The following is a 13,359-nucleotide window of genomic DNA, read 5'->3' as shown; positions in this document are numbered from 1 at the left end:
AACCTTATACTGTGCTTCCAAGAATACTTCACTTTGCATCTACAGTGTACTTACAAATAATAAATAAATAAAAAAAAAAAAAAAAAAAAAAAAAAAACAGTATTTTACATATATTTAGAATTTATAAACCTTTTACAAAATATAGACTTTGAATATGTTTTCACATGTGTGTATGTGTACTATAGTACATGTATAACAGTGTTTTGGTTATATACAATTAGATTACAGAATTAAATAAATGAAATAAGTTGTCTACTACAGATGTTATTGAATGAAAAATAGTTGCCTTGTTGGGTAGAAATATGATTTACACCTTTAAGACCACAGCATTGTATTTTAAGTAAAATTTTCTGTTTTTCACAGTGTGAGTGTGGTAACCAGATGAGAATTTGCAGGAGTCAGATCTCCTCTTTTACCTTGTAAGTTCCTGATATTGAACAAAGGTAGTAAGTAAGGTTTGACAAAAGTGCCTTTATTAGATGAGCTATCTTGCTTGCTAGAAAATGATCTCTCATTGAAATGATATGTATAATTATATGTTTGATGAACTTAACAAGCAAGAATTAAATTCTATGCAAATAAGAACAGGGAGTACAATCATGAGATGACAAGAAGAAAGGACATTGTGAATGTGGCCCATATTGGAGAAGAGTAGGGTAATATATGTATACAATGGCATAGAGTATAGATGCAGATAGATTTAATTTTTGATTACTAATTATACACTCACACACAAAATCCATTTTAAGCGCCAAATTTGCATTTTCATTTTAATTAAAAATTCCATTTCCCTATTAATTACCAGATTTGCAATGAAAAATCAGATATAAAATTAAGAGGGATGAATTAAAAATTAGTCTTTGAGAACTCAAATAGAAAACTCTATTCCTAAGAGATTGGTAAACAGTGCCCCCTTGTGTTGAGGATCTGATTTGTTGTTTGTTTTTAATTATTAAATTTTTGGAGATGCCAGACTGTATATAAGTAAACATTGAACATTTTAAGCTAACTTTGAAAAAGAAGCTGAGATACTGAAACAATAACCACATAAATATTTTAAAATGGTTCTCCACTAGTCAATTTTTATGCTTACTTGGTTGGACTTTAATTATTTTACTAACCGGTTTTAGCCAGTTGCCGGTAAATCTAAAAGTAAATAAAAATGTGTCTTTTCAAGTGATTAGGCATATTTCTCTGAAAGGGAGCATAATTTTACTCAGGCAAACCAGTATTACTTTATTCTTTGATGTAGAATCTTGCTATGTTGTCCAAGTTGGCCTCAGAATCAGGTATAAATGATATTTTTGTTTCAGTCTCTCAAGTATCTAGGGCTACAGGAGGGCATTGCTGTGCTAGGCAGGTACAACTGTTTAATTCAAAACTCAAATATACCAAGATGCCTCTTCAGTCTTAAATGTTAAAAAAAGGCGGTTTTGTATTGTAGGCTCAGATATGATTTATACATACACAATTATGGTCATATGCACACTTTAATATAAGCGTTAAATGTACACATAACATAAATTTATAATTTTGTTGCAAATTGTGTTTTATACGTTTACATGGTGTTCTTATGTTATTATGCATTTTGTGTTCTCAGCAGTATGGGTAATGAGGTTCAAGTGTTCCATAGTAATTATATGTGAGGAAATTATATACCAAATAAGAACAAATTTGCTTTCTAAGTAAATGCTATAAGAAGATATTTTTTTTCCTTTCTGATGCTCAAGTAAAATAATTTCAATTCCTGAGGTTTCAGGATATTAATTAAAAATTCATACTTCTGCGCTCAATGCAGCAATGTGTGTGACTATTACCAAACAGTATTAGCTCTTCATACAAAACATTTTATTAAATTACAAACTAGGGGTGTGTTGTGTCACTAACAATTATTTAGAATACCATGCCATTCCCTTCCTTCATAAACATTCTGTCAGTGTTGGGCAGAAGGCATATGTTTGTCGATTTGAAGTGCATTAGTTTTAGGGGGAAGCTGTTTGACATATTACAGAACGGGAGCTAGCCAGTAGACCCCCTGACTACATAGCACACTATGCCTAATTATAAAAGATGAAGGTTTTAAAATTTGCATAATTGCAACTATTGGTAGGGGTCGGTAACATATTTGCATTATCTACTTATGTGCCACACCAACTCTTTTAAGCACCACTTTACAACAAGTCTGCTCAGTCAGATGTTTGTAGGTGTCAGAACATTGTCACCTACAGTGCTGGTGATGCCTTTTTCTGGCCATATCTCAGGGATCTGATGGCTTTCTAAAATCAATTTCTAGGTCTGGGTACTACTCTACATTCCAAGCTTTTGAAAATAAGCAGCTTTTCTATCCACGGCTCTATGTAAAAAATAGAAATGACTTGTACTTCTAAATCAAGTTCCACATATTCATTGATGCCTTTTATAAATTATTTCATTTTATATAATTCAGAATAATTAATATGCATAAGGATGACATTCACACAGTAAAGGTACAGAGAGACAGTGAGACAGTCGAGAATAACAGTATTTACTTTGTAAGCTAACAGAAATCCGGTATCTTAGAGAAATGAATCATTTTCATACCTGCTACAATTTTAATGCCTAAATAGCATGTGAAATAATTAAATTAGTAAATGAAAAGGCAGGTAACTTAATCAGTGTAGAGCATTTGCTAATAAAAATAATGGTGTTAATAGCTACCATTAATTTGGTAGCTTCCATGTTCAAGGTCCAAGCACATTACATATATTACTGGTAATTCTCATTAAAACATGGTAAGGTGGATAATTTACCATTATTTCATTAAAAGAACCTAGAGCCCAGAGAAATTTGATCAGTTGCCCAAGAGTTTATAGAAATTAAGCCTCAAGTTAAACCTACTTTTTCTGATTATGTCTATAGTTTTCCCATACTTCCTTCCACCCCCCAAATTACAACTACATTTTATGAAAAACACCTTCCTGGCAGAACCTTTAAAATCTAGTTACTATGATAGATCATTGCTTCGGCATTTCTTTGCTGGTAGAGATTAGTTGTCCTCAAAATAGTACCAAATGCATTTCATTTATTTCTTCACTCAAGTAGTACTGCCTCTCTGCTCTGCGCAGTATGCTGTTGTAGCCATAGTGGGGATATCAATTAGGAAGTGAGCAGAATCCAAGAGTCTAATAATAAAACACTGAACATCATTACACTAGTTGTAAAGAACATCATAAAAATGAGTAAACAGAAGAAAACTAAACAGGGATTTAAGGAGAGAGGTCGGAGGACAGACGACTGAATTCAGTGTTCTGACGACTGGGAAATCACTAAAATGTATTTACTATAATAAAATGAACAACACTTACCTAGTGCATTACGGGCTCTGCTGCTTTTCCTCTGCTCTCCGAGTAGAAGTCCATACAGCATTAGCATTGCAGCACCCGGGAGCATTTTGAGTGTGCTTCTTTGACATTAGGAAGTCCACAAGAGAGAACTTCTCTGTTCTAGTTTTCACAAAGATAGGTGTCATGGCTGGACTGCCTAGTGTTCAGTAGGTATAAATATTTAGGGAAGTGATTTGGAAAGGAGAGATGAAGGGGAAAAACAAGGCAAGAACAGAGAAGGGCACTCTATTCCCACAATGAGTCATGCTTTGGAAGGGAATTCTGGAGAGTCAGATGGTCCATTTGTTTTTCTATACACATGTAACTGAAAGATAATTTCTTGAATCTTATTGCCACATTCAGAAAGTAAACAAATAGCATTTTTTTTCACAAATTAAATAAGACAAGATGATAATTTCTTCTAATTTATATTACTAGAAATTTGTTCGTCAAGCTCAATGGTCAAAATTGTCTTGGGACATGGGGTTGGATTAGCTGGCTGCTGGGAAGTGCACAAGGTCATTGACTTTGGATTTACAGGAAATCGCGGGACTCTTCTTCCTGGTTTCTTTCAGTTTCTACTCTCCAGAGAAAACACCCAAGCTGTGTTTTCTGCAACTTGGTTTCTCAACATTTTCCAGTAAACAAGGGTGTCGATGAACCTCTGGTTAATTATGAACAGCTTTTAATTGTATGAAACACTTCAGCCTAGAGAGAAAATAAATGTGTAAGATCTCTTCTTACATAAGGTTAGTCTGGATCATGAAGAATGATAAAACCTTATGCTTTGGTTCCTCAGAGTAAGGCAAAAAAAAAAAAAAAAAACCAACAAACAAACAAACCAACAAAGAAGAGCAAACCTAAAGTGTGTGTTCATGGGTATACACATATTCAGGACTAGCTGTCATAGAGTCACCCTTGGTGACAGTGATATTGCATGGGTCTGCGTGATTGAGTCTTTCTCACTGCAGATTTCCATTTTCCTTTTGTTTGTCTCTTCCCGTACACATGGCATTATGACTGGCCCACTTCATCCTTGCTTTCTTAGGGAGTGGTCTCGGTCTCTAAGATATCACTTCCTCAATCCCACTGGTTTCAGAGAACAGTTCATTAGGGCTGATCTCTCTCAGGCCCCTTTCTTTCTTCCCTTTCTGCACCTTGGGCTCTGGGCCTTTTTATTCCTCAGGTCTGCTATAGGTTAAGTCTAAGCACTTATACTCCCTTGCCTTTAACTCAGCCAGCACTGGCATCTGTATTCAGTCACCCTCCCTGTGAATAAATACATTCAGATACCAGCCTCCGAAATCTCAGGTCTGGCTGGACAAACAGCTTGAGATGCAGCTCCTGTCACAGTTTCCTCTCACCTTGGAACAAAAATGCTCAATGGCGCCGAGATGCAGCTGACTGTATCTTTAGTTCCCCAGTGTATAGGTTTGCCAGACTCTTAGAGGGCTACCATGTACCCTACAAACAATTAGCATTCAATGAAAGGCAAGTTATGCATCCAAGGGACAAATTAAGGCAGAAAAAAATTGTCTATGTCTGTGCATGGAGTAACTAGGGGCTTCTGGAGGGAAGTTAGTCTTTCAGGAGACAGCTTTAGTCTAGCCAGTTTGCACTGCCTTTTAAGCAATTTGCATTGTTGAGAATTTTTGGGTATCCTTCTAAATATCCATGCTTATTACATCAAATAAATAATTTTGCATAAAATAGGTTCCTTTGAAAATCTCCCAACATCACAGTTCTGTAAAAGCAACTAGAGCTGGCATTTGGGCACATTTCCTTTCATTTTCTTACAAGAGGCTTAAATAGAGTTAAGCTATTTATCTTCTAAGTTCATGGAGCATGAACACCCTGTAAATGTAAATCTCTCCGTTAATAAGGTGGTCAGTTTTACACTTGTTTATCTGTTTTTAAATATAATATTTTATTCATTCTTTGAGAATATCCCACAATTTATTTTTATCATTTGCACACAACAACTCCTCTTCTGAAAGCCTGCTACGTCCCTCTTTTACATTTGTACACTGTCTCAACTTCACATCCTCTTCATTTTGTGTTTTGTTCTCTTAATTAAGTTGTATTGCTTATTGTTATGCATATATGTGCTTTGCCTGTGCACTGCACGGATGCAGTAGCCACCAAGACCAGAAAAGGTCATCAGACAGATCCCATGGAAATGGAATTACATACAGCTGTGAGCTTCCACGTGTGTACTGGGACTTGAACAATGGTCCTCTGGAAGAGGAACCCGTGCTTGTAACCATTCTGGCATTTCTCCAGCTCCTTCTGTTTTATTTTTAACAACCCTACCAATCCAATTAGTACTGCCCATATACTAATGGCATACTGTGGGACCATCCACTAACACTGCACTCTTTAAGAAGCATTAAAGAAGAATTATTCTCTGTCCTTCAGATCACATGCACTGACAAATGTCTATTGTGATGGAGACCCATAAACCTTTATCTCTCCAAGTTAGAATGTAGACTGGCTTGATATTATGCAGATCTTGTGTGGTCAACAACAGCTCCTCTGAGTTCCTGTGTTCACTAGTTTTAAATATCCAAAAGATACTATTTCACTATTGTCTTCCTTAATTCCTGGCTCTTAAAATGTTTCTGCCTTTTTCCCATGATGCTCTCCAAGCCTTGATGGCAGCACTGGAGGTGACATAGGTGTCCCAGCTAAGGCTGAGTATGGCACTGACACTTCATCTCTGCACTTGGACCAATTGTGTTTCTGGGTTGACCACCATTGATGGACAACAAACATCTCCATTGAGATCTGAGAGCTGCAGTGATCTACAGACACAGAAAACCAAATTTAGATGGTGGTTTGATATCAGAAAAAACAAACATAGGTCCATCCCTGGGGGCTATGAGATCCCAAGTTAGGTTCTCGGCCAGACTTAATGAATCAGCCATAAATTTCTCCTATGAAGTATGCATTAATTCCAATAAAAAAATAGTAGGTTTTACACATAAAACTCTTTGCACAAAAAAACAAATCTTTCACACCTGCTATTATTGTAGCTCACAAGGTCATAGCAGGGCAAGACTATTGAGAGCCTCCCACAGGAGCCTATATAGTGCTCTCCTATACATTGAAATCTGGCCACTATGGAGGAAGCTACCTTGTCAGGACCAATGAGATTTCTCCATGACTGCTTGTAGGGCATTGGGCTCTGCACAGACAGGCTGGTCTCCAGGTGAGCTGAGGTCTGAACCCTGGAAGGGTGATAATTCACCTACAAGACACAGTATGAGTTCCCTCATGCTCCTGGAACTCTGGCTCCTGCCTAAGTTACTGCTCCCCACAAACCCCACAAATGGCTAGAAGTCACATAGGCAATGTCCGAAGCTTCTGACCTTCAGACTAAACTCCTCCCCAGTTACCTAGCAACAGTAAAGACCATAAAAGGGACTGTTAGCCCCCTCCTCACCTCTCTCTTACTCCTCACTCTCACCCTTTCACTCCTCGCTCTTTGTCTTCTTTCCTCTCTCACTCCTCTCTCATTCCTTTGATCTCTTACCTCTCACTTCTCTCACTCCTCTCTCCTCTCTCTTTGACTTCTCCTCTCCTCTCTCCTCTCTCCTCTCTTCTCTCTCTCTCTCTCTCTCTCTCTCTCTCTCTCTCTCTCTCTCTCTCCTCTATCTTCTCTCTTTCTCCCTGCCTTTCTATAATAAAGCTCTAAAACCATAGGCAGTCTCTGCTCATCAAGAACCGCTGCACACACTCTCCTGGTGTGGCAACCTCTCTTGCCTCTTCCCTCTCTCCTATAACCCTGGGGCTTTAGGAAAGTAGTCCCGGGGCTCCCAGGTTGGGCTGCCCCTTGTCCACCCCCGAAGAGTGGAGTCAGAGGCTTGGATGCCCACCCGGTGCTGAGTGGAAAGAGTCTGGCAGCCCACCCGCACCCACCTGACCAGAGCATAGGTAGAACTCTGGTGGGGTGTGGGTCTTCCTCCCTCTCTTCCCCTGGACCCCTTTTTAGTTCCCACAACTGCTGACTAGGGCAACTAAAAGCATTGGTAATAGCTTGTATCATGTGTGTGATTTGAGATGGGAGGGCTCTGAGACAACCTTATCAAAATGTGAAGGGAATTATTTCATATATGGTATTCTTTCTATTTGTCAATATAGGAGAAGAATTATACCATGTGGAGAAAAATTTAACTTTTCAGATGATACATTCCCCCCGTATGCAGCACACACACACACACACACACACACACATACACACACACACACACCACTCACACATGTGTGCGTTTGTATGTGTTTGTGTATAAATACTATACATCATTAAGCTTCCATGTAGCTTTTGCAAACATCCTTAGTGTTAGTGATTCTAGGTCCTTTTCATTATTTGTCTTTTTCCAGCCATAGCATCTGTACTTTACTATTTACTGTATCCCAATACCATATTTATCTATACAATTCACTTTATCCTCCTGCTCAACACTACTTACCACATTATTTAGAGACTTAAATTTTTAGAATCTTCTACATTTATGAATAGAGTATCAATATGTGTGCTACATTTTTTTTTACCACAAATGATATTTTATGGTGTTTTTTCCTTTACCTACTCTATCATTCATATGATAGAATTTGATTTTGTATATACAACTCGTTTCTTGTTTTTAATTGCTGTAAATTGTTTATAAGGAGGAAGTAACTTAGTTTATCTATTAAATGCCTTAGTTTTACCTTTGAATAAAGAAAAAGAGGTCAAGTTTGCTTTTGGATTGGGTGGGGAAGTAAGGTGCTATAATCACCCCATCTAAAGATGAAACCCAAAGGAGTCTTTTAAATAAGATTATGGTGCAGGTATTTTTGATACACTATATTCAGTATTGCACATTGTGAAGGTACAAGTCCTAACATATCTACTTATTAACTTTGCGCTTTAATTAAAGTAACTATAGTAAAGCTACTTAAACATTTGAGTGTCATTTGCCTTATCTGCAATATGGAGGATAAGATGATGTCTATGGTTGATCCAGTCTAGATTATGGTAATGTCAGATCCTCTTTCTTCCTAATTATGAGTATTGTATAACACAAATACATCTTGTGCTACATCAAGGACCAGTTATAATTCTGATGCACGCTGATTGCACCCTCCCAACAGTATCCGTGGGAAGTGACCCTCCCTCTATGAAAGAAGTCTGGTTGCTGAGACAGAAGGCAAAGGACTTGTGGAGAATAAAAAAAAAAAGAATGAAAGAAAGAAAGAAAGAAAGAAAGAAAGAAAGAAAGAAAGAAAGAAAGAAAGAAAGAAGAGGAAATTACCAACCCATTGTTAACGACTATATTTCTCAAAAGTGTTGAGTCACAGTTGTTCAGATACCCCAAAAAGTTTGAAGCCAAAAGGGATGGGGGGCTCACTCATTGCCTAGTAGTTGTAAAAATTTTATAGTCAGTGAACATTCCCTCTCCATAACAACCAAATGATTTCCAAGGAGCTAATCCTTTCAACGGATTAAGGCATTTATTTCTTACCTGGTTAATTATGTTCTGAGAATGCTGTGAACATGGAATAAATACTAGCTACTATTTTCCCATCCTCATTAAGACTTATAAGGCTGTTCATACATTCTCAAAACTCTCTTCTTGAAACTTTTGTGGTATTATTTACACATCTCAATTTTTCTCCAAACAGGTCATGATGGACTCTTCAGTGATTCTCCCAAGTCTGGATGAGCGGTGTAGCTCAATACCTTGCTCATCACACACTCTGGACTTCCCTAAATGAAGCATGGAATAAAAGTTGTATCTGGCCAGGCGTGGTGGCACATGTCTTTAATCCCAGCACTTGGGAGGCAGAGGCAGACAGATTTCTGAGTTCGAGGCCAGCCTGGTCTACCTCACAAAACAAAAAACAAGACAAAAATAAAAAAAGATAAGCTTTAATTTCAGCCTCTTGTGAGGCTATGCCAGTGCCTGGCAAACACNGAAGTGGATGCTCACAGCCAGCGATTGGATGGAACACAGGGTCCCCAAAGGAGGAGCTAGAGAAAGTACCCAAGGAACTGAAGGGGGCTGCAACCCTGTAGGTGGAACAACAATATGAACTAACAAGTATCCCCTGAGCTCGTGTCTCTAGGTGCATATGTAGCAGAAGATGGCCTAATTGGCCATCACTGGGAAGAGAGGCCCCTTGGTCTTGCAAACTTTGTATGACCCAGCACAAGGGAAGGCCTGGGTCAAGTAGTGGGAGTGGGTGGGGGGGGGGGGAGGGGGGGGGGGGGGGGGTATAGGGAACTTTCGGGATAGCATTTGAAATGTAAATAAAGAAAATAATAATAATAAAAAAATTATTTGGGAAAAAAAAAGTTGTATCTGCCATTTGCTTGCCCGTATTTCAGCTTAATTCACCTTGTCCTTGGCTATTGCAGGCTATACTGTTTCCAGGAATGGACGGCTTTCAGGTATTTTTACTGGTTTTATGTATACATATTAGCATATGAACACATTAATTGCCAAAAATATCACATTATTTAATAATGAAATGAGGCAATAAATGAAAGTGGGATTTTGTATGAGTGTGTGTGTGTGTGTGTGTGTGTGTGTATGTGTGTAGAGACTAAGATAGCCATATGGTTTATCCTCCATACATCAATATAGTAGCGGCTACTTTAATAGTTTCCCATAGCTCTCTTATTTCACAGAGGTCGTACACCACACTGGTCCTAACCCCCCCCCCTCTCTCTCCCTCCCTCCCTCCCTCCCTCTTTTTTTCTTTTTTTCCTTTTCTTTGCTCTTTTATTTTATTTTATGTTTTTTGGTGTTTGTGCTCCCTTGCTAGATTTCTCCTAGCCTAACTTAGTAAAATTTAAATTTGTTCTCAAAGCCTTGGAAATGTCAAGTTGTATTTAGATTATTTGTTTATATTTTTATCTGTCTTGGCACGTTATGACATCCTTGAACACAGAGATCTCATTCCATTCATCTTTGTATCTCCAAGAACCTATCGCAGTTAGTATTGTTGTATAGAAGAATGCCATTTTAGAAATCTAACGCCTTAATTAAGGGTACCAAACCTTCAGTGAGCTGGGAGGTAGCTGTTTCAAGCATTCTAAAGGTGCAGCATGTGAGGACAGATTTTTAGGAAGAAAACATTTCCATATTGTCTTAGGACTTCATGTCAGTCAACATTCTAGATTAGATTTGAACTACAATTCTACCTGATGTATAGCATATGGGTTCATGATTTTGAGAATTGTGAAGCCCTCAAACTATCAAAAGGAGAAATTTAGAAACTAATGAAACTGTAGATATTTTAAAAACATCATCAATAACATAATCATTTATAAGTCTCAAGACAGGACCCTTTAAATAACATTTTCTTTTCTTTTCATTCTCCAGTATTCATTCTCTCTCTCTCTCTCTCTCTCTCTCTCTCTCTCTCTCTCTCTCTCTCTCTCTCTCTCTCTCTCTCTCTCTCTCTCTCTCTCTCTCGTTACAGGCATGTACCGCTGTAACCATACTGGGCACAGATTTGTAAACAAAATGATGACCTCAGTTCCAGCCACAGAATTAAATGGTCTTTTAGAAAGACTGCTCACCTTTCTGCATATCATTCTTCCCTTGGTCCTTCCGCACTTCAAGTTCTTCGTTGCTCTACTAACATCCTAAATGTCTTTTGCTCTATTATCTGGTGTCCCCAAACTCATGCATCTGTAGTCATGTGGGCAGTGACTGCAACAGCGTAACTGTCATGTGCTTCTTCTTCTGGAAATTATGAAAACAGTTATTATAATATAAAAATAAAAGAACAGTTAGTCCGTTCATGCTTCTCATCGCAGCTCATTAATTTTCTCACCAGACCCAAGCCTTACTGGCAGTCTTTGATCCATGCTTTCTAGTTACCTGAGGGTATCAATACACTGTATACAGATAGAGATGCTCTGAGTCTTTATGTCATATTTCTTCCATTTACTCTGTTTTAAAAGAAATTAGCTCCAAATTCTAAAATATCCAACTTGAATGCCAATTTCTTCTTCCACATTTCAGTTTAATTTTGATAACATTTCAAATTGATAACATTTCAAACCTTAAAATATGCATAGAACTTTAACACTCTAAACAAGGATTTTTGTGGGACCTTTCCTTCATAGTCCTCCCAGTCTCCACTTAAATAGCTGAAAATCACAGTGATCTCAAACTTTAATTGAATAAATGTTATCATTTTAATTATTTTATATTAAGTTATACTAGTGCTTCAGTTATAGTCACAGGTTTTAGTATTGATCATGTAGGGGTGAGTTGGAACTTCACAAACCATCATTGACAAATGACTTCACCCAGGTCAGTATTATCCAGAAAGATGTTCATAGTTGTTCATTTTTCTTGACTTGATTTTTTTCTGTATATCAATAATAATAGAAAATAATTAAATATTTTTTTCTTATAAATATACAATTATTTGAAAAATATACAGATTTGTCATGGACATAAAACTTAATATTGGTCAAAATTTAAATCTCCAATTATCTTAGTTATGTGAGATATGGAACAGCGGCATCTGGTGGCTGGCAGAGGCTAATGCACCATCAACTCAGCATAATTGAACCCGGAAATGTTTTTCTATCTGAAAAGAGAAGTTGCATTTGTAAATTCATTGTTATATTCTTGGGATATTTGCCTCATCCCTCGCTGAGAAAATGTGTACATTAGAGGGGTATAAAGTTTGTTCTCTTACATTTACAATCTTAAATTCAGTTTACTCTTTGTAAAAAAAAAATGACATAATGTTATACACAAAATACTCTTAGGATCTTCATGAAATTGAAGGTTAGCAAAATGTATGTTTTTGATTTGTAATTTGTATTACTTTTAACCACATGTTTTATCTATTCAAAATATTTCTCAGAATATATATTCACTAATCCACTATTTGTATTCAATATTTTATTAATGTGAAAAAATTCAAATTCCCAAAGATTAGAGTTACATACCATCCCTACCAGTATGGAACTGTGTGACCCTCAATTGGGACATTTAACTCCTTTGAATTCAGTTTTCTCGTCTTATAAAGTTAGGCTAGATAGATACATCTTAAAGAGTTTAATGATAGAAACTTAGTAGTTGGTGATGATTAATTACAATGGCGTAGCTCTCCTCTGATATTTGGCATTTGGTGCACAGGGGATTGATATTTTAAAAGATGATAATAAGGCTTCTTTAAATTCATATTCAATACTCATATAACATCCATTACCAGCATACCCAATGAGATACGGAAGTTTCCCAGGATCATAGGCAAAGAGCCAAAGATATTACAGACACATTTGTGAATAAATTATCCACAGCTTAGGCACTGATCCTTACACTCACAAATCTGCTAAATACCTGCTGTTATGCAACCATTCATTGCTTTTCCAAAACTTGTTCAGGAGCAGATGCCTTAGAGTAATCTGGGCATTTGTTACATATCTCTATTAGGTGCTCTTCCCCAAACCTATTGAACGGAGATAACAGGAATTCCCATTTTTAACAAGGTTCCCTGGTGTTAGTGTTGACTTTCCTAACTTGAGAACTACTCACAGCCCCACCCTAGAAAGCATGTAGACTCAGACAGGAAGAGATACTGGTGTTAATAGTTAATGAAAGAGAAAGTCTTTTAAACCAGGACTTGAGAAAACTCAACTGTCAACGGGACCCACAAAGTAAGTTAAATTAAAAAAAAAAATGGCCAACTAGGAATTCAGGGGGACTCTAGAGAGCATGCCCCATGCAAGGAAGGCTGCTTTAATTAGCTCTAGTGTTCATTGTCAGGAGAGAAATACTTCCTAGGGTTTTACGACCTTTTAAAAAAGGAGAGAAGGGGATGAAAATTGGATTCTTATATAAAATACTCAATTTTTAGGAGTAGAAGCTAAATCACTGCAAACTAAATTAAAAACACATCAGATTGATGCTCTTTCTACTAGATCTTTTACTTCTCTCTCTCTCTCTCTCTCTCTCTCTCTCTCTCTCTCTCTCTCTCT

The sequence above is a fragment of the Mus pahari genome, chromosome 3 (genome assembly GCF_900095145.1).
Source record: "Mus pahari chromosome 3, PAHARI_EIJ_v1.1, whole genome shotgun sequence".
Lineage (NCBI taxonomy): Eukaryota > Metazoa > Chordata > Mammalia > Rodentia > Muridae > Mus > Mus pahari.
Note: the sequence above shows the minus strand (reverse complement) of the source record.